The sequence below is a fragment of the Panthera pardus genome, unplaced genomic scaffold, assembly GCF_024362965.1.
Source record: "Panthera pardus isolate Hobbes unplaced genomic scaffold, ASM2436296v1 HiC_scaffold_19, whole genome shotgun sequence".
NCBI classification, from domain to species: Eukaryota; Metazoa; Chordata; class Mammalia; order Carnivora; family Felidae; genus Panthera; species Panthera pardus.
The window spans coordinates 11,050,783-11,073,681 of NW_026526754.1; the positions used below are offsets into that span (position 1 = coordinate 11,050,783).

Here is a 22,899-nt window from a genome sequence, read left to right on the forward strand (position 1 = left end):
AGGACACTGAGGATACCTGTGAAGATAAAGCACGGCCAACAGCCTATGGACGTACATGGTAGACACAGCAATCTCAAGAGTGCCTGGGAGGGTTATTTGCTTTTCTCAGAGTGTGCACCAAAAAGGTGCCATTCATAGATCACTCTGTGAACAAAGGAACTGGCAAGCACCATTTCCCTCTCCTGCCTCTCAGTTTAAGCACAGGGCCACATGCAGGAACCAGTGCAGAGCAGACCCTCGCTATGTAACTTGCTTACATCAAGCCTTGCCCTCCAAACTCTGGGGGATCCCCCTTTCTAGTCAACTTACCTCAGTCCAAGCATGGCAGGCCCTCTCCCCAGAAGACTGGCCCAAACCCCTGCCCACACCATGTTTCCCAATCCAGGAGATTTGAAGGGCCTCGGTTCCAGTGGCAGCAGCAACAGGTCTCATTTCACAAGCAGATCAGGGCACACCTAGTTAAAATTTGTCATATTCAGGCCAGGGACCAAACACTGCCCACAACAAGAAAAGAGAGCCTCTGCAGACAACTGGACTAAAGGATAAAACAGCTAGGACACAACAGCAGAACAAATGCAACACACCTTAAACACACTTGCTGAATTGCCAGGCCCTGAGGAACAGGGAACACTACACAGTAGGGCACTATAGGACCTGTTCTTCATAAGGCCATTACCTGAAAGAACAGGAGACGTAGATGACTTTCCTAACATATAGAAGCAGGCACAGAGATTTAGACAAAATGAGAAGACAGAGGAATTCGTCCCCAACTAAAGAACAGGACAAAGCCCTGGCCAGAAACATAAGTTAAACAGATGTAATTAACATGGCTGTTGGAGTATTCAATGTAATACTTAAAGAGAATCACTGGACTTCATAAAACAATGGAAGGCATGAGTGAGACCCTTAACACAGAGATAAGGAATAATTTATTAGAGATAAAGGGCTCAATAAATGAAATGAGAAACATGCTTGATGGAATGAACAGCAGGCCGGAAAAGCAAAGGAAAAAATTTATTACCTAGCATAGAGAGTAACGGAAAGTCACCCAGCTGAACAAAAGATAGAGAAAAGAATTATGCAAAGTAAGAACAGACTTAGGGAATTCACTGATTCCGTCAAACCTAATAATCTTCATATTATAGGAGTCCCAGAAGAAGAGAGACAAAGGGGGGCAGAAAATTTATTTCAAGAAATAATAGCTGAAAACTTCCCTAATCTGGGGAAGGAAACAGATATCCAGATCCAGGAGGCACAAAGAACTCCCAGTAACAACAAAACCACATCAACAGCATGATATATTTTAACTGGCAAAATATGGTGATAAACATTTTAAAACCAGCAAGACGAAAGAAAATAGTAACATACAAGGGAAACCAAATAAGACTATCAGGGAATTTTTCAGCAGAAACTTACCAAGCAAGAAGGAAGTGGCATGATATGTTCAAAGTGCTGAAAGGAAAATATCTGCAGCTGAGAATACTGTCTCCAGCAAGGCTATCATTCAGAATAGGAGTTTCCCAAACAAAGAGATAAAGAGTTTCCCAAACAAAAACTAAAGTTCATGACCACTAAATCAGCCCTGCAAGAAACATTAAAGGAGACCCTTTGAGGGGTACCCAGGTGGCTCAGTTGATTGAGCATCAGACTTTGGCTCAGATCATGATCTCATGGTTCAAGAGTTCAAGCCTCGCATCAGGCTCTGTGCTGACAACTCAGGGCCTGGAGCCTGCTTCGGATTCTGTGTCTCCCTCTGTCTCTGCCCCTCCCCTGCTCGTGCTCTGTCTCTCTCAGTCTCTCAAAAATAAATAAATATTAAAAAAAAAATTAAAAAAAGGGGGGGGGGGGAACTCTTTGAGTGGAAAGTAAAGACCCAAAGTGATATATCAAGGTAGGAACCATAAAAGCAGTAAAAATGAATGTTTCTGTAAAAAATTCAATCAAAAAACTCACAAAATAAAAGGATCTTAAATATGACACCATATGCCTAAAACAGGGTAAGGGGAAGAAAAAAAGAATGGGTTCAAATTTAAATAACCATTAACTAAATAAAGGCAACTATACACAGATGCTATATACAAACCTAATGGTAACCACAAATCAGAAGCCACTAATAAGCAAAGAGTAAAGAGAAAGAAATCCAAATATATCATTAAAGAAAACAAGTAAACCATGAAAGAAAAACAAGGGTCAGAGAAAATCTTCAGAAACAACCCCCAAACAAGTATTAAAATGACAATAAATACATACCTATAAATAATTACTTTAAATGCAAATAGACTAAATACTCCAATCAAAAGACATAGAGGGTGACAGAATGGATTATAAAAACCAAAACCCATCTATATACTGCTTACAAGACTCATTTTAGACCTAAAAACACCTGCAGCTTCAAAGTGAGAGGGTGCAGAAACATCTATCATGCAAATGGATGTCAAAAGAAATCCAGAGTAGCAATACTTACATTGAACAAAGAAGACTTTAAAACAAAGACTGTAACAGGAGACAAAGAAGGACACTACATAATCATAAAAAGGACAATCCAACAAGAACATATAACAAGGCATAAATATTTATGCCCCCAACTTGAAGCACCTAAATATGTAAAACAGTTAAAAAGAAATATCAAGGAACTGATCGATAGTAATACAGTAACAGTAGGGGAATTTAACACCCTGCTTACATCAAGGAACAGATCATCTAAACAGAAAATCAACAAGGAAACAATGGTTTCAAATGGCACAGTGTACCCAATGTATTTAACAGATATATTCAGAACATTCCATCCTAGAACAGCAGGATACACACTTTTCAAGTGCACATGGGACATTCTCTGGAATAGATAACATATTAGGCCACAAAACAAGTCTCAACAAATTCAAGAAAATTGAAGTCATACCATGCATCTTTTCTGAACACAATACTATGAAACTAGCAGTGAACCACAAGAAAAAGTCTGGAAAGACCACAAATACATGAAGGTTAAATAACACACTACTGAACAATGAATGAGTCAGATAGGAAATAAAAGAAATACAAATTACATGGAAACAAATAAAAATGAAAACACAATGGTCCCAAACCTTTAGGATGCAGCAAAGGCGGTTCTAAAAGGGCAGTTTCTAGCAATATGGGCGTACCTCAAGAACAAAGAAAAACCTAAAATAAATAACCTAAAAAGCTAAAAAAAACAGCAAACAAAACCTAAAACCAGCAGAAGGAAATAATACATATAGAGTAGCAAATGATATAGAAACTAAAAATTAAAAAAAAACTTAAAACCCCACAACAGAACAGAAATCAATGAAACCAGGAGCTGGTTATATGGGAAAAAAAAAAAAAAAACTAATAAAATTGATAAATCTCTAGTCAGGCTTGACAAGAAGAGAAAGTACCCAAATAAATAAAATCACAAATGCGAAAGGAGAAATAACAACCAAAACCACAGCAATACAATTACAAGGGAATATTATGGAAGACTCTACGCTGAAAAATTGGACAACTGAAAAGAAATGGATAAATTCCTAGAAATATATAAACTACTAAAACTAAAACAGGAATAGGAAATTTGAACAAACTGTTAGTCAGCAATGAAATAGAATCAGTAATCAAACAACTCCCAACCAACAAAAGACCAGATGAACTCTACTAAAAAATGGAAAAAGAAAAAAATAGAGGCCAACATTACCCTGATACCAAAACTGGATAAAGACACCATAAAAAAAGAGAACTAAAGGCCAGTAACTCTGAAGAACACAGATGCGAGCATCTTCAACAAAATACTAGCAAACTAAATCCAACAACACATTAAAAAAATCATTCACCCTGGAGGTGCCTGGGTGGCTCAGTTGCTTAAGTGTCTAACTTTGGCTCAGGTCATGATCTCACAGTTCATGGGTTTAAGCCCCACATCAGGCTCTGCAATGACACTGCAGAGCCTGCTTGGGATTCTCTCTCTCTCTCTCTCTCTTTGCCCCTCACTTGCCCATGTGCTCGCGCACGTGTACACACACACTCTCTCTCTCTCAAATAAACTTAAAAAGAATTCACCATGATCAAGTGGGAATTATTCCTGGGTTGCAAGGGTGGCTCAATATTTGTACATCAATCAATGTGATATATCACATCATTAAGAGAAAGGATAAAAACCATATGATCGTTTCAATACACGCAGAAAAAGCATTTGACAAAGTACAACATGCATTCATGATAAAAACCCTCGACAAAGTAGGTTTAGAGGGAACATACCTCAACAATAATAAAGGCCATATATTAAAGTCTCACAGCAAACATTATACTTAATGGGAAAACAAAGCTTTTTCTCTAAGGTCAGGAACAAGACAAGAATGTCTACCCACACTACTTTAATCAACATAGTACTGGAAGTCCTAGCCACAGCAATCAGGCAACAAAAATAAATAAAAGGCATCCAAATCAGTAAGGAAGAAATAAAACATTCACTATTTGCAGATGACCAAATACTATATAAAGAAAGCCTGAAAGACTTCACCAAGAAACTGCTAAAACTAAAAAACAAATTCCATATAGTGCCAGGATACAACATCAATGTACAGAAATCTGTTGCACATCTATATACCAACACTGAGGAAGAAGAAAGAAAAATTAAGTAAATAAACCCATTTATAATTACACCAAAAATAGTAAAGTACCTAGGAATAAACCTAGCCAAAAATATGAAAGCCTTGTACTCTGAAAATTATAAAACCGTGATGAAAGAAATTGAAGATGACACCAAGAAATGGAAAATCATTCCATTGCTCATGGACTGGAAGAATATTTTTAGTGTCTATAATATCCAAAGCAATCTACACATTTAAGGCAATCCTATCAAAATACCAATAGACTTTTTCACCAAACTATAACAATCCCAAAATTTGTATGGAACCACCAAAGACCCTGAATAGCCAAAACAATCTTGAAAAAGAACAAAACTAGAGTTAACACAATTCCAGACTTCAAGTTATACTGCAAAGCCGCAGTAATCAAAACAGTATGCTACTGGCACAAAAACAGAAACATAGATCAACAGAACAGAAAATCCAAAAATACACCTACAATTATATGGTCAATTTATTCTCATATATGCTTCGCTAATAAAGGCAAGAATATGCAATGGGTAAAAGCCTCTTCAGGGGTGACTGGGTGGCTCAGTTGGTTAAGTGTCTGACTTTGGCTCAGGTTATGAGCCTACCTTGGATTCTGTGTCTCCCCCTCTCTCTCTCTCTCTGCCTCTCTCTTAAAAATAAATATTTTAAAAAAATTAACTCTTTAACAAAATATGCTGGGAAAACTGGACAGAAATAATGCAAAAGAATGAAACTGGACCACTTTCTTACATCATACACAAAAATAAATTCAAAATGGATTAAAGATCTAAATGTGAGACCTATAACCATAAAAATCCTAGAAGAAAATACAGGCAGTAACTTCTCTGACATGAGCTGTAGCAACTTTTTCTAGGTATTATCTCCCAATGGAAGGGAAACAAAAGCAAAAATAAACTCTTAGGACATCAAAATAAAACTTTTCTGCACAGTGAAGGAAACAATCAACCAAACTAAAAGGCAAACTACAGAATGGAAGAATATATCCGCAAATTACATATCGAACAAAAGGTTAGTATCCGAAATAAATAACTTATAAAACTCAACACCCGAAATATAAATAATCCGATTAAAAAAGTGGGAGAATACATGAATAGACATTTTTCGAAAGAAGACTTAGAGATGGCCAAAAGACACATGAAAAATGCTCACCATCACTTATCGTGAAGGAAATGCAAATCAAAACTACAATGAGGTATCACATCAGTCAGAATGACTATAATCAACAACAAAAGGAACAAGTGTTGGCAAGGATATGGAGAAAAAGGAATGCTTGTGCACTGTTGGTGTGAATGCAAATTGGTGCAGCCAAAGTGGAAAACAGTATGGAGTTCCTCCACAAGTTAAAAATAGAACTACCCTGCAATCCATCAATCACACTACTGGGTATTTACCCAAAGAATACAAGAACACTAAGTCAGAGATATATGTGCACCCCTATGTTTATAGCAGCATTATTTACAATAGCCAAATTACAGAAGCAGCCCAAGTATCCACTGACTGATGAATGGATACAGATGTTGTACATACACACACACACACACACACACACAGGAATATTATTCAGCCATAAAAAAGAATGAAATCTTGCCATTTGCAACGGCATGGATGGAGCTAGAGTATAAGACCAAGCAAAAGAAGTCAGAGAGAGACAAATACCCTATGATTTCACTCATGTAGAATTTAAGAAACAAATGAGCCAAGGGAGAAAAAAAAGACACAAGCAACAGACTCTTAATTACAGAGAATCTGATGATTACCAAAGGGCAGTTGTGTGGGGGGAATGAGTTAAATAGGTGATGGGGATTAAGGAGTACACTTTTTGTGATGAGCACTGGGAGATGTAATGGAATTGTTGAATCACAATATTGTACATGTGAAACTAAGAGAATGCTGTATTTTAACTGGAATTAAAATAAAAACTTAAAAACTGTATTTCTTTTTGATACAATTTACGTGTAAATTTTATTAATAAAATTTATCTCAAGTAGTTACAAGTATTATTCCATTTATGTAACATTCTCAAAGTGACAACACTGTAAACATGTAGACCAGATTAGTGGTTGCTAGGGCATAGTAACTGGGATCTAGGTGGAAAGGCTGTGGCTATCAAAAATGTAGCATAAGAAATCCTGTGGTGAAAATAGTTTTGTACCTTGACTATAATGGTGGTTACACTAATCTACACACAGATAACTGCATAGAATAAATGCACACACGCACACCAATTAGTGTATGTAAACTGGTAAAATCTCAGTAAGGTCATTAGGTAACAATTTCTTGGTTGTGATGTTATACTATAGTTACATAAGATATCATTACCATTGGGGGAAACTGGGTGAAGATGTACAAGGAACCTCTCTGTACTATTACTAGCAACCACACATGAATCTAAAATTTCAAAATATAAAGTTAAAAAAATAACCTTTGTGACTTAGATGACAGATATTGTATGATGGGTAAAAGCACTGGCCTGGGAGTGAGAAGACTTTGCTTCTTTTTGACTCTAAGTTACTCAAACTTTCTCTCATCTGAAAAGGGACTATCTCACAAAACTGTTGAAAAGACTATATGAAGAATGTATTTCAAAGCTCTATGCAACTGAGATAAATAAGTGATATTACTTTTAGATTTTTGACATAACAATACCATTTGCCATTTACTGAGTGTTTTTATGTGCTACGCATTATTACAAGACCCTCTGATTAACTCCCCGTTTTCTAATAACATAATATTCTTGTTAACTCTACCTTGTTCTATGAATGTCCTTAACTATATAACTATTACCATTTGACAGAGAACACTTAAAAATTCAGAGCAATTAGTAACTTGCAAAAGGTCATTCAATTAATAAAAGAGTCACCATTATTTAATTCTTACTATATGGCAAGAACATATTTAACATTCTATCACTTCATTTAATGCTATGAAGTATTAGAAATTTCCATTTCATTTAACATAATCTTATTTTTAAATATTTTATTTATTTTTGAGAGACAGCGCACAAGCAGGGGAGGGGCATAGAGAGAGAGAGAGAGGGAGACACAAAATTCGAAGCAGGCTCCAGCCTCTGAGCTGTCAGCACAGAGCCCAAAGCAGGGCTCGAACTCACGAACTGTGAGATCTTGATCTGAGCCAAAGTTGGATGCCTAAATGAGCCACCCAGGCGCCCCTATTTAACAGGATCTTAATCAAGGTTGTACACACATCTACAAGAGGCAGACTTGAGTTTTGAATACAGACCTCTTATATAAACTATTATACTAATTATGTACTTATGGATAGCTTGTAAGATTGGCATATAAGATATAATGTTTTAAAACCATTGTCTTGGTAAGTCTACAAAGGCTATCACTTGAAAATTTTTCTTCTTTAAAGTCTATATTAAAATAAAACTCTATTCCAGAAACTTTTATTCTTCTGTTTTACTTCTTAAAAAGGGAACTTCTAATTAGGCTTATTATTCATTTCCTTTACTATCCAGGAAAGACCTAAAAAAAAAAAAAAAAAAAAAAAAAACCCAGGTTTTGCTAATGAAGCATGTTTACTCTTTAGTATTACTGTGATCCTTTTATCTTTTTACCTCCATTGATCCTGGTCTTAAAAATTATTTTCTACTATACAAAAAATGGACATCTCTAACAGATTATAAGTATCTTCCTGTGCTACCTTCTTCATATAATGACAATCTCTCATTTTTTCCTCCAGTTTTATTGATATAATTGGTACACATCACTGTACAAGTTCAAGGTATACAGCATAATTGTTTGACTTACATATACTATGAAATTGCCACAGTGTTTAGTTACCATCATATAGATAAAACAAGCCAGAGAGACAAAGTTCTTCCTTATGATGAGAAGTCTTAGGATTTACCCTCTTAACTTTCATATGTATCACACAGCAGTGCAAACTATTGTCATCATAATGCACATTACATCCCTAGTACTTATCTCATAATTAGAAGTTTGTATTTCCCCTACCCCCTGCCTCCAGTAACCTAAAATCTGACCTCTTCTGACTTTTGTTTTCAGATTTCACATATGAGATCATACAATATTAACTTACTTCATATGAGAAAATGCCCTCAAGGTCCATCCCTTTTGTCAGAATGGCACGATTTCCTTGTTTTGTTTTTTATGGCTAACTTATAATTCACTGTATCATATATATAGCATAGCCTTTTTTTTTTTTTAATCCATTAACTCAATGATGGACACTTAGGTTGTTTCCCTGTTTGGTTATTATAAATAATGCTGCTATGAACATGGGGGTGCAGATACTTATTCTCTTCACATGGTAAGTTATGCTTAATAATCCCTAGCTTAGATTTTCTTGCCATCTATTTTTCAACTCACAGCAACCACACAGTTCTGCAAAACTCCTATTAAAGGGTACCAAATAGATGTCAATCTCAGAGGTCTCTCCATGTTCACCCTACAACCCTTGTAGTTCTCATTCACACTAGATGATGTACACATTCTTTACTTAAAACTCTTGGTTTTGGTTTTTTCCAACTTTTCTCCCACCTTCTCTTTCACATGTTGCCTCCTTCATTTCAAAATCTCTCAAAGGAGAAATAATCCCCCCAATTTTCCCCATGACTTTCTTCTTTTTCCTTTATCTCTCTTAGGAATCTTTCCTTTATCTCTCTTGGGAATCTTTATCACAAAGGATCCCAATTTTTTCGTTGCCCTCTACCTCTCTCCCAGGCTCTTAAAGCCCATTTCTTCTTACTTGCCAAAGAGCTTTCATGGATGAACTTTATTTCTCTCTAAACCAAAAACTGATTAATGGCTAATCCTGTTACTCACGATTTAACCTTTAGAACTATTTTTCAATCTTTCCTCTTACTCACAATGGTCAACAGATCACTGTGTTCTTAAACTGAGGTCTTAAATTAGATAAAATAATCTAAATCAAAATCATGTGGAAGGATTGTTAAAAAAATGCACATTCCTGTGCTTTACCCTGGACTAACTGAAAAAAAAATTCATACAAGAGTGTGGCAATCTGCTTTTTAAATAAATACCCCATATAAGTCTTAGGCACACTATGTTTGGGAACTACTGCATTATATCAAGTTTCATCTAATTCTGTAGATTCTACCTTTTCAAAATTTCTTGTTTCTCTCCTTTCCTATGGCCTTTGCCCTAGTTAAGGGTGGTTTAATCTCTTAGTTGGACATCTGTAATAGGACTTCTTTGCCTCTAGGATATTTTCCACTCTAATTTATCCTTATTAATTTTACTAAGTCACAGCTCTGCTCATTTAATGTGATAAGAATTTGAGAGCATACTATATCCTAGGTGTTCTGGGGCAGGAGGTTCCAAAAAGGGCTGATAACCAAAGTCATTAAGTGAGAGAAGCCTCTTCAAAATAGATTCTCTACCACCCCTCCAATCCTATTAAATTAGAATCGCTAGAAATAGAGTTGAGAAACTTATCTTTAAAAAGTTCCCCAGGCAACTCTTGAAACTTTTGGACAATACCAGACTGGAACATATAAAGACTAAGACATTCTTGTGTATTTCAGAGTGCATTGGGAGAGGTGTGAACATACGCAAGTAGGTACCATGTAATACACTGATTAATGCTATATTAGAAGTACCAGGTGCCCTAGGAAAGATTAATTCTAACTGCACTAAATACCTTTAGTAACACACCCTGCTGGAAAAAAGCTTTTCCTCCTCTAATTTCCCACAGCACATCTATTATTTTCTTATCGTCTCACTTTTATCTTGCACTATAATTATTTTTGTATATATCTCATGTCCTCTACAATTGTACTTCAGGGCAAAGGCTTGACCTTTTGAGGGCAAATAATCTGACCAGGAATTCTGAGTTCTATTTACAGGATACAGCTGTACCAAAAAAAAAAAAATCCCCAAATTATGCATAGTTATGCATTCAATTACCTCGAAAATAGGATGTCCCTGTAACTCTTGGATATAAGGCCAAATTTATGGATTTTAATCACAGTAAAGCATTCGGCAAAGTTCCTTCCACATGGGTATTCCACATAAAGTTATGTGTGAACCAATGGGACCTGGGGAAAATGCCTTTGGATATGCAAAAACATACTTAATATGTCCAGTATCTACCATAAAAGGTTATAGATTCCAAATGAAATCATATGATGGTGGTTTTGGCAAACCAATGCCTTGTAAGCCAAAACCAGTCAGCCTGTTTGTTTTGTGTGGATAGCCCAAACAAATCTGAGGTGTGTTTTATTTACAAATTTTAATTTAGGGGCTCCTGGTGGCTCAGGCGGTTAAACGTCCAACTCTTGATGTCAGCTCAGGTTATGACGTCATGTTTGAGCACTGTGAACACTGTGTCAGGCTCCACACTGTCAGTATGGAGCCTGGTTGGGATTCTCTCTCTCCCTCTGTCCCTCCCTTGCTTGCTCGCACGTGCACTCTCAAAATAACAAAAAAAAAAAAAAAAAACACAAATATTAATTTAAATGTCTTGCTTAGGCAAATATTCTCTGATATACCACAGGCTCTACTACTCCCTATTATCTTACACTAATCTGAGTTTACACATTTAAGTTTATATACTTCTAAGAGACTTCTAAGGGTGACAGAACTGCTCCCAACCACTTCTGCTTTTTGAGTGTTGGCTATTATAATGGGCTGAATTGCGTGCAACCCCCACATTCCTATGTCGAAGTCTTACCCTCAGCACCTCAGAATGCAGCTCTATTTGAAAATAAGATCTTTAAAGAGGTAATTAAGATAAAATAAGGTCTTTAGGAAAGACCCTAATCCAGTATGAATGGTGTCCTTTTAAGAAATTTGGGCATAGTTTATGTGCACATACAAAAAAACCATGCAAAGGCAAAGGCAGAACATGGCCATCTACATAAGCCAAAAAGAGAAGTTAACAACTTGATCTTGGACTTTCTACTCTCTAGAATCATAAAGAAATAAAATTCTGTTGTTTAAGCCACCAAGTCTGTAGTATTATGTTAAGGCTGCCTTAGCAAACTAATACAGCTACCAGTTATATTTAACATTAACTCTAACTTAGGCTTTTTTATACCAACATCATGTTTAACATGTTCAAGTCATTCTTCCAGGTACACTGGTGAATACCATTCTAAGCAGCTTAGAATCTAGTAAAGCAGGCAAATTATACAGAAGATACGATTAACAACATAAAAAAGAAACAGTACAGTCCCTAAAGCAAAAATGCCAAAAAAAGACAACATTATAATTCTATAGGTTCTCTGGAGTCAGAGTTGTCTATGGACTACATCTCAAAAGATTCAGAATTTGACCTAGGTCTTAAAAATTAAGATGCAACTAAGCAGAGGGGGAAGAACATGCAGGTAAGAAAAAGTGTACAAAGTCAAATATGTCTATTAGAGAAAACTTTTTTTCCAAGTACAGGTACATCTAACAAGTATCTTTTCTCAACTCTAAAGCCACTATGTATTTTTAAATTAATGACTACGTCCTCATAAAATTTAGGCATCTTTTTTCCTGCCAGATAAATAACATTCCAACTGGCTTTGTTCAGTATAATACTGACATCCAAAGAATGTGGTTCATCTCTAAGGTCTCTTGGGCTTCTGCTGAGATTCAGTTTTATTTTCAAATGGTCTGTGAAGGCAGTTAAGCAGCTCATGGAACATTCTCTTTTGAAATTCTGGCCATTTTTTGATCTCTTGCCTATATATCAAATCTCATCACATTATATGGCTTCACGATGCAGGTAGCCTGTGTTTTCTTAAGTGCCTCCTCTTCTGAAGAACTTATTACACAGTTCATTAATGTTTCATACCTAAGCATTCTAATGTATTTAATTTTTTATTTAATGAAATTTCTAACCTAGAGGCTGAGGAAGTTATTCAAAATGTTTCATCCAAGCTGCTGGAAAAGTGCTCATTAGCAGGTAGTTTTGAAGATGGAATATGAAGAAAGAGGTTGGCAGGAACCTAAACACATACAGATCTAAGCTTTCATTAATGCTTCTGTGCCTTAAGTCTAGAGGAATAAATTCCTGCTGATAAGCAGGTAAGTTTTGCTGAAGTTTTCTTTTAGATTTTGGTGACTGGAATTTAACAATGACTTGTGTGATTTGTTAAAAGATGTGTTTTACAATAGAATACTACTTGGCAATGAGAAAGCATGAAATATGGCCTTTTGTAGCAACGTGGATGGAACTGGAGAGTGTTATGCTAAGTGAAATAAATCACACAGAAAGACAGATACAGTATGTTTTCACTCTTGTGTGGATCCTGAGAAACTAAACAGAAGACCATGGGGGAGGGGAAGGAAGAACAACAAAAAAAAAAAAGTTTGAGAGGGAGGGAGCCAAACCATAAGAGACTCTTAAAAACTGAGAATAACCTGAGGGTTGATGGGAGGGGGGGGGGGAGGGTGGGTGATGGGCATTGAGGACGGCACCTGTTGAGATGAGCACTGGGTGTTGTATGGAAACCAATCTGACAATAAATGTCATATTAAAAAAAAAAAAAGATGTGTTTTAAAGCCACAAGTTTTTTTTTAAAAAATTATCTGTCTGTAGAAAGCCTTCTCTTCTATCATTTCAATGTTTACTTTTATAAGACTTATGTGAGACCAACATCATCAAATGAGACACACGTTGAACCAAAGGCACCATATTTAGCACCTGGTTTCAATTATTTTAGGTTACAATGACTCTCTTAAAGAAAGGAGACTCAGCTGAATTAGTTTGATTCTTGGAATGGTTTAGGCTCAAAGCAACTGTCCATTTTACCCTCTGCCTTCAGATTTATGGGAGATTAAGAATTTAAGGCAGGGGGCGCCTGGGGGGCTAAGTGAGTGAAGCCTTGGCTTGGGCCCAGGTCATGACCTCCAGGTTTGGGAGTTGGAGACACCACTGGGCTCTCTGTCATCAGCACAAAGCGTGGGATCCTCTGTACCACCAACCGCCCTCTCAAATATAAACAAACATTAAAAAAAAAAAAAAAAAAAGAACTTAAGTCAGACAAGCTTTGAGACTGCTACAGAGAACATGAAAATTCTGGTCTTTGTCCATTACTCGGGTAGATGGAATTCTGCAGTCAGGAAGAACCAAAATTTAACTCGAACTGCACTCAGTGTTTTAAAACTACAAAACGCATACAATGTAGTAAAAAATTCGCACTGTAAGAAGTTACTGAATTTTCACTTTTTTCTTTTTTGAGTACCTGTTCCTTGTGTGACACAGTGGACTAGAGTTTCCGTAACCCATTTAACGAGGAGATAGGATTACCCCACGCTTACCTTAGGGAAACAACTTGCACTTTGTAACTGGGCAGGAATATCGTTTGGTTAGAGAGAAGGGTAAAGGAAACGAAGGCCGGTGGTGTGACCCCAGCAGAGGCCCGCCGTTACTCTTGAGGAAACTGCCTCACCCTGACAGCTCCTCGTCCACCTAGCGGGGCAGCTTTTCCCGCGGAGTCTCGTCTTCCGGCCAGAAGTCACCTCGGCCCGCCCACCCGGAAGCCGTCGTCTTAGCAACTCAGTAACCTCCCTCCTGCATGCCTTCGCCACGCCCACCGATTTGGGCATCTGGAGCCGGTCTGGCTTTGATTGGCCCGTCTCTCCTTCACTCTAGGAGACGTTTGGGGCGGCGAGATTCCATACCTCACACTTGAATTTGTGGCGCGTAGAGTCCCTGAGGTGCACAATTGAGCTGGGCGTCTTACTGGAGACAGCAAGCTGTGGTGAGCGACACTGAAGGGAAAATGACAAAAAGGGCGGTCGGAGGTGGAGGGACACTGAGTCAAAGAGGCCGTTTCGATCTGGAGGACTTCAGTCGGGTTGCTTCACTCGCCTGAGGCGGGACCTCTGTTCGCGGACTCTTCAGTCTCTAGGTTCTGACCTGGCGTCGTTTTTCTCTCGATTCAGAGACTGCACGGCTGCCCCCGTTCAGTCGCCCCTTAAGGAAGGCTCCTCCTAAGGCCATCTTCTCTCTTATTTTAGTGCCTCTCCCAGAAACCACTCTCCAGCTCTGACGTGCTTACAACTACCACCAACTACACTTTATTCCCCACTGATGTCTTCCACAGTTCTATCCTCGTCTCCCTCACCAGCAGTATCATAAAGAAACATTACATCTTCCTTTGTCTCTGGAAAAAATGCCTCGGCAGAGATCGGTGAGCGTCCCGCACCTCACAAACTGAATCTAAAACTTTCCTCATCGAGAAAGAGGATGCTGCTGTGCTAATTATCCTAAGTGGGAATGTAGTGAAGGTCACGTGGAGAGCGCACGTGACAGCGCTCTATAAAGCACCACAGAAATGTAAGTTAACTATTGTTGCAGTTGCTGACTCTGAATGATGATGGATTCATATCAAAAACACGGTTATTTTCTTGGTCGGACCCATCGATACATGCATTTCATATATGTGTTGGAGTACAGTTAGACTCTGAGGCTTGATCTCAAACAAAAGCAACCACTGGTTAAAACCTCTTCAGTAAATTTTACCTTCTTTGTCTGGAATGACATGATTTCCCCCCACTCCCCAATGTATTTAATGTCAAAGGGAGATTCGGGACCATTTCAGGAGTTTTATGGTGTAAATGGACAGCTTTCCTTAACATCTCCTGTCTATGACTATGAAAATCCTCGATTTCTAATTTGAAAATTTAACTTGTCGAGTGCCTAGCCTCTAGAACGGAGGTTCTTAACTTTGGTGGGAAGGAGGACGTAGTCCCCTCTAAGAACCAAGAAAAACCTTGGAGGTTTTGTATAGAATATGATTGATGCCCACACAAATTTTATAGCAATGTCAGGGAATTTTAGAGTCCACTTGGAAGTGTGGATGTCGATAGGACTCCAGTTCTAAAAGTTTATTTCTATTTTTTAGTTAAGTAGCAAAAATACATAAGTGTTTTATTTAAAAAAAAAAAGGCATTTAGCTTCTGAGTTGTTTTGAGACTTAAGTTCTGAAGGAAGTGGGAATTGAGAAGTCTGAAGCAGTTGCATTAGTAGCAACACTTTTAAATGAGCATTGGTTTAAGAATTTTAGAGAAGTCACTGAAATGCTTTTTAAAGTGTTAGGAAAGCCCTCCACAGGTGAGGCTAGTATGTGGGTACACAGGTATATGAGAAATAAGTTGACAAGATTTTGATTGTATCCAGAGTCTTGAATTAACGTAAAAAGTAGAAAAATTCTTAACACTTAGAGTTAAAGTAATTTATGTGCCTTAATTTTTTGGATGTTTTATATTGAGATGATTTTTAATGTGAAATTCCACCAACATGTCCATCGTACATTGTCTTCTAAACTATTTCCAGCATTATTTTTTCACATTAGAAGTTTAGTTCACCTGAAAATTAGTTTTGTGTATGATGTAAAGAATGGCTTTAACTAATTTTTTTTTTTACTTCATCGTGAAACTTTATTTTTTTTATTTTTTTTAATATATGAAATTTATTGTCAAATTGGTTTCCATACAACACCCAGTGCTCATCCCAAAAGATGCCCTCTTCAATGCCCATCACCAACCCTCCCCTCTCTCCCACCCCCCATCAACCCTCAGTTCTCAGGTTTTTTTTTGTTTTTGTTTTTTTTAATTTTTTTTTTCAACATTTTTTATTTATTTTTGGGACAGAGAGAGACAGAGCATGAACGGGGGAGGGTCAGAGAGAGAGGGAGACACAGAATCGGAAACAGGCTCCAGGCTCCGAGCCATCAGCCCAGAGCCGGACGCGGGGCTCGAACTCACGGACCGCAAGATCGTGACCTGGCTGAAGTCGGACGCTTAACCGACTGCGCCACCCAGGCGCCCCCAGTTCTCAGTTTTTAAGAGTCTCTTATGCTTTGGCTCTCTCCCTCTCTAACCTCTTTTTTTTGTTTTTCCTTCCCCTCCCCCATGGGTTTCTGTTAAGTTTCTCAGGATCCACATAAGAGTGAAAACACATGGTATCGGTCTTTCTCTGAATGGCTTATTTCACTTAGCATCACACTCTTCCAGTTCTGTGCACGTTGATACAAAAGGCCATATTTCATTCTTTCTCATTGCCACGTAGTACTCCATTGTGTATATAAACCACAATTTCTTTACCCATTCATGAGTTGATGGACATTTAGGCTGTTTCCACAATTTGGCTATTGTTGAGAGTGCTGCTATAAACATTGGGGTACAAGTGCCCCTATGCATCAGTACTCCTGTATCCCTTGGGTAAATTCCTAGCAGTGCTACTGCTGGGTCATAAGGTAGGTCTATTTTTAATTTTGTGAGGAACCTCCACACTGTTTTCCAGAGCGGCTGCACCAATTTGCATTCCCACCAACAGTGCAAGAGGGTTCCCCTTTCTCCACATCCTCTCCAGCATCTATAGTCTCCTGATTTGTTCATTTTGGCCACTCTGACTGGTGTGAGGTGGTATCACAGTGTGGTTCTGATTTGTATTTCCCTGATGTGGAGAGATGTTGAGCCTCTTTTCATGTGCCTGTTGGCCATCCGGATGTCTTCTTTAGAGAAGTGTATATTCATGTTTTCTGCCCATTTCTTCACTGGATTATTTGTTTTTTGGGTGTTGAGTTTGGTGAGCTCTTTATAGATTTTGGAGACTAGCCCTTTGTCCGATATGTCATTTGCAAATATCTTTTCCCATTCCGTGAGTTGCCTTTTAGTTTTGTTGGTTGTTTCCTTTGCTGTGCAGAAGCTTTTTATCTTCATAAGGTCCCAGTAGTTCATTTTTGCTTTTAATTCCCTTGCCTTTGGGGATGTGTCAAGTAAGAAATTGCTGTGGCTGAGGTCAGAGAGGTCTTTTCCTGCTTTCTCCTCTAGGGTTTTGATGGTTTCCGGTCTCACATTCAGGTCCTTTATCTATTTTAAGTTTGTTTTTGTGAATGGTGTAAGAAAGTGGTCTAGTTTCATTCTTCTGCATGTTGCTGTCCAGTTCTCCCAGCACCATTTGTTAAAGAGACTGTCTTTTTTCCATTGGATATTCTTTCCTGCTTTGTCAAAGATTAGTTGGCCATACTTTTGTGGGTCTAGTTCTGGGGTTTCTATTCTATTCCATTGGTCTATGTGTCTGTTTTTTTGGCAATATCATGCTGTCTTGATGATGACAGCTTTGTAGTAGTGACTAAAGTCTGGGATTGTGATGCCTCCTGCTTTGGTCTTCTTCTTCAAAATTACTTTGGCTATTCGGGGCCTTTTGTGGTTCCATATGAATTTTAGGATTGCTTGTTCTAGCTTCGAGAAGAATGCTGGTGCAATTTTGATTGGGATTGCATTGAATGTGTGGATAGCTTTGGGTAATATTGACATTTTAACAATATTTATTCTTCCAACCCATGAGCACAGAATGTTTTTCCATTTCTTTATATCTTCTTCAATTTCCTTCATGAGCTTTCTATAGTTTTCAGCATACAGATCTTTTACATCTTTGGTTAGATTTATTCCTAGGTATTTTATGCTTGTTGGTGCAATTGTGAATGGGATCAGTTTCTTTGTCTTTCTGTTGCTTCATTATTAGTGTATAAGAATGCAACTGATTTCTGTACGTTGATTTTGTACCCTGTGACTTTGCTGAATTCATGTATCAGTTCTAGCAGACTTTTGGTGGAGTCTATTGGATTTTCCATGTATAATATCATGTCATCTGCAAAAAGTGAAAGCTTGACATCATCTTTGCACATTTTGTTGCCTTTGATTTCCTTTTGTTGTCTGATTACTGATGTTAGAACTTCCAACACTATGTTAAACAACAGCGGTGAGAGTGGACATCCCTGTCATGTTCCTGATCTCAGGAGGAAAGCTCTCAGTTTTTCCCCATTGAGGATGATATTAGCTATGGGCTTTTCATAAATGGCTTTATGATATTTATGTATGTTCCTTCTATCCCGACTTTCTCGAGGGTTTTTATTTTGAAAGGATGCTGAATTTTGTCAAATGTTTTTTCTGCATCAATTGACAGGATCATGTGGTTCTTATCTTTTCTTTTATTAATGTGATGTATCACATTGATTGATTTGTGAATGTTGAACCAGCCCTTCAGCCCAGGAATGAATCCCACTTGATCATTGTGAATAATTCTTTTTATAAGCTGTTGAATTCGATTTGCTAGTATCTTATTGAGAATTTTTGCATCCATATTCATCAGGGATATTGGCCTGTAGTTCTCTTTTTTTACTGGGTCTCTGTCTGGTTTACGAATCAAAGTCATACTGGCTTCATAGAATGAGTCTGGAAGTTTTCCTTCCCTTTCTATTTCTTGGAAGAGCTTGAGAAGGATAGGTATTATCTCTGCTTTAAATGTCTGGTAGAATTCCCTAGGGAAGCCATCTGGTCCTGGACTCTTATTTGTTGGGAGATTTTTGATAACCGATTCAATTTCTTCGCTGGTTATGGGTCTGTTCAAGCTTTCTGTTTCCTCCTGATTGAGTTTTGGAAGAGTGTGGGTGTTTAGGAATTTGTCCATTTCTTCCAGGTTGTCCAGTTTGTTGGCATATAATTTTTCATAGTATTCCCTGATAATTGCTTGTATCTCTGAGGGATTGGTTGTAATCATTCCATTTTCATTCATGATTTTATCTATTTGGGTCATCTCCCTTTTCTTTTTGAGAAGCCTGGCTAGAGGTTTATCAATTTTGTTTATTTTTTTAAAAAAACAACTCTTGGTTTCATTGATCTGGTCTACAGTTTTTTTAGATTCTATATTGTTTATTTCCGCTCTGATCTTTATTATTTCTCTTCTTCTGCTGGGTTTGGGGTGTCTTTGCTGCTCTGCTTCTATTTCCTTTAGGTGTGCTGTTAGATTTTGTCTTTGGGATTTTTCTTGTTTCTTGAGATAGGCCTGGATTGCAATGTATTTTCCTCTCAGGACTGCTTTTGCTGCATCCCAAAGCGTTTGGATTGTTGTATTTTCATTTTCCTTTGTTTCCATATATTTTTCAATTTCTTCTCTAATTGCCTGGTTGACCCATTCATTCTTTAGTAGGGTATTCTTTAACCTCCATGCATTTGGAGGTTTTCCAGACTTTTTCCTGTAGGTGATTTCAAGCTTCATAGCATTGTGGTCCGAAAGTATGCATGGTATGATCTCAATTCTTGTATACTTATGAAGGGCTGTTTTGTGACCCAGTATGTGATCTATCTTGGAGAATGTTCCATGTGCACTCGAGAAGAAAGTATATTCTGTTGCTTTGGGATGCAGGGTTCTAAATATATCTGTCAAGTCCATCTGATCCAATGTATCATTCAGGGCCCTTGTTTCTGTATTGACCATGTGTCTAGATGATCTATCCATTGTTATGAGTGGGGTATTAAGTCCCCTGCAATTACCACATTCTTGTCAATAAGGTTTCTTATATTTGTGAGTAATTGTTTTATATATTTGGGGGCTCCTGTATTTGGTGCATAGACATTTATAATTGTTCTTCTTGATGGATAGACCCTGTGATTATTATATAATGCCCTCCTTTATCTCTTGTTACAGCCTTTAATTTAAAGTGTAGTTTGTCTGATATAAGTATGGCTACTCCAGCTTTCTTCTGACTTCCAGTAGCATAATAAATAGTTCTCCATCCCCTCACTTTCAATCTGAAAGTGTCCTCAGATCTAAAATGAGTCTCTTGTAGACAGCAAATAGATGGGTCTTGTTTTTTTATCCATTCTTATATCCTATGTCTTTTGGTTGGTGCATTTAGTCCATTTACATTCAGTGTTATTATAGAAAGATACAGGTTTAGAGTCATTGTGATGTCTGTAGGTTTCATGCTTGTAGCAATGTCTCTGGTACTTTGTTTCACAGGATCCCCCTTAGGATCTCTTGTAGGGCTGGTTTAGTGGTGATGAATTCCTTCAGTTTTTATTTGTTTGGGAAGACCTTTATCTCTTCTTCTATTCTAAATGACAGATTTGCTGGATAAAGGATTCTCAGCTGCGTATTTTTGCTGTTCATCACATTGAAGATTTCCTGCCATTCCTTTCTGGCCTGCCAAATTTCAGTAGAGATGCATCACGAGTCTTATCGGTCTCCCTTTACATGTTAGAGCACGTTTATCCCTAGCTGCTTTCAGAATTTTCTCTTTATCCTTGTATTTTGCCAGTTTCACTATGATGTGTCGTGCCGAAGATCGATTCAAGGTACGTCTGAAGGGAGTTCTCTATGCCTCTTGGATTTCAGTGCAGTTTTCCTTCCACAGATCAGGGAAGTTCTCAGCTATTATTTCTTCAAGTACACCTTCAGCACCTCTCCCTCTCTCTTCCTCCTCTGGAATACCAATTATATGTAGATTATTTCTCTTTAGTGCATCACTTAGTTCTCTCATTTTCCCCTCATATTCCTGGATTTTTTTAATCTCTCTTTCTCTCAGCTTCTTCTTTTTCCATAATTTTATCTTCTAGTTCACCTATTCTCTCCTCTGCCTCTTCAATCCGAGCTGTGGTCGTCTCCATTTTATTTTGTAGCTCATTAATAGCATTTTTTAGCTCCTCCTGGCTGTTCCTTAGGCCCTTGATCTCTGTAGCAATAGATTCTGCTGTCCTTTATACTGTTTTCAAGCCCAGCGATTAATTTTATGACTATTATTCTAAATTCACTTTCTGTTATATTATTTAAATCGTTTTTGATCAGTTTGTTAGCTGTCGTTATTTCCTGGATGTTTTTTTGAGGGGAATTCTTCCGTTTTGTCATTTTGGATAGTCCCTGGAGTGGTGCAGAACTGCACGGCACTTCCCCTGTGCTGTCTTGAATAACTTGTGTTGGTGGGCAGGGCTGCAGTCAGAACTGATGTCTGCCCCAGCCCACTGCTGGGGCCACAGCCAGACTGGTGTGTACCTTGTCTTCCCCTCTCCTAGGGGCGGGATTCACCGTGGGGTGGTGTGGCCCTCTGGGCTACTTGCACATTGCCAGGCTTGTGGTGCTGGGGATCTGGTGTTTTAGCTGGGGTGGATCGGCAAGGTGCACAGGGGCGGGAGAGGCAGGCTCAGCTCGCTTTTCTTTTGGTGATCTGCTTCCGGAGGGGCCCTGCGGCACCAGGAGGGAGTCAGACCGCCGCAGGAGGTGTGGATCGCCAGAAGCACAGCGTTGGGTGTTTGCGTGGTGCAAGCAAGTTCCCTGGTAGGAACTGGTATCCTTTGGGATTTTGGCTGGGGGATGGGCGAGGGAGATGGCGCTGGTGAGTGCCTTTGTTCCCCGCCAAACTGAGCTCTGTTGTCCTGGGGCTCAGCAACTCACCCTCCTGTTGTCCTCCAGCCTTCCCACTCTCTGAGCAGAGCTGTTAACTTATAACCTTCCAGATGTTAAATCCCACTCGCTGTCCGAACACACTCCGCCTGGCCCCTCTGCTTTTGCAAGCCAGACTCGGGGTCTCTGCTTGCCTCGCGGGCCGCCCCTCCGCCCCGGCTCCCTCTCGCCAGTCCGTGTAGCGCGCACCGCCTTGCCGTCCTTCCTACCCTCTTCCGTGGGCCTCTCGTCTGCCCTTGGCTCCGGAGACTCTGTTCTGCTAGTCTTGTGGTGGTTTTCTGGGTTATTTAGGCAGGTGGAGGTGGAATCTAAGTGATCAGCAGGACGCGGTGAGCCCAGCGTTCTCCTTCACTGCCATCTTCAAGTCAAATTACTGTTAATAAAAACTCAGGTGTTGTGGTAGGAAATAAGTCTCATATTACCTAACACAAAAAGAAAATTTTAGGAATTTAAGATTATAATTAAATTTATAATTAAAATGAGATCCTATGGAAGAAAAAATATATCTCAAAATAGCGTAAATCCCAAGTTTTTATTTTTCAGAAAATTTTCATATTTCTTGTTCCTGCATTATGGAAGAAAAGATAACCTAAAATGCTCTCGCTTCCGGGGCGCCTGGGTGGCGCAGTCGGTTAAGCGTCCGACTTCAGCCAGGTCACGATCTCGCGGTCCGCGAGTTCGAGCCCCGCGTCGGGCTCTGGGCTGACGGCTCAGAGCCTGGAGCCTGCTTCCGATTCTGTGTCTCCCTCTCTCTCTGCCCCTCCCCCGTTCATGCTCTGTCTCTCTCTGTCCCAAAAATAAATAAAAAACGTTGAAAAAAAAAAATTTTAAATGCTCTCGCTTCCAAAAAAAAAAAAGTGTGTATGCCATATAAATGGGAAATGTCTAGTGTCCAGAAGCAATTAAGGGGGGTGGGGAGCAGTAAGACCATAGGCTTTATCCATTCACCTACTGTAGGACATCTTGGTTGTTTCCAAATATGGGCAATTATGAATAAAGCTGCAATAAGCATCCGTCTGTAGGTTTTTGTGTGGACCTGATTTTTCAACTCTTTTGGGTAAATACCAAGGAGCATGATTGCTGG

General features: G+C 38.7%; 1 long non-coding RNA gene across 1 annotated transcript in view; it reads left to right on the plus strand.

Moving 5' to 3' along the window:
- Positions 1–14,189: 14,189 nt before the first annotated feature.
- LOC109270685 (uncharacterized) overlaps positions 14,190–22,899 on the plus strand; it is a 202,317-nt gene continuing 193,607 nt past the window's right edge. The window contains exon 1 of the long non-coding RNA XR_002081638.2: positions 14,190–14,909. This is a non-coding gene — a long non-coding RNA (uncharacterized LOC109270685). The remainder of the gene's footprint in view (positions 14,910–22,899) is intronic.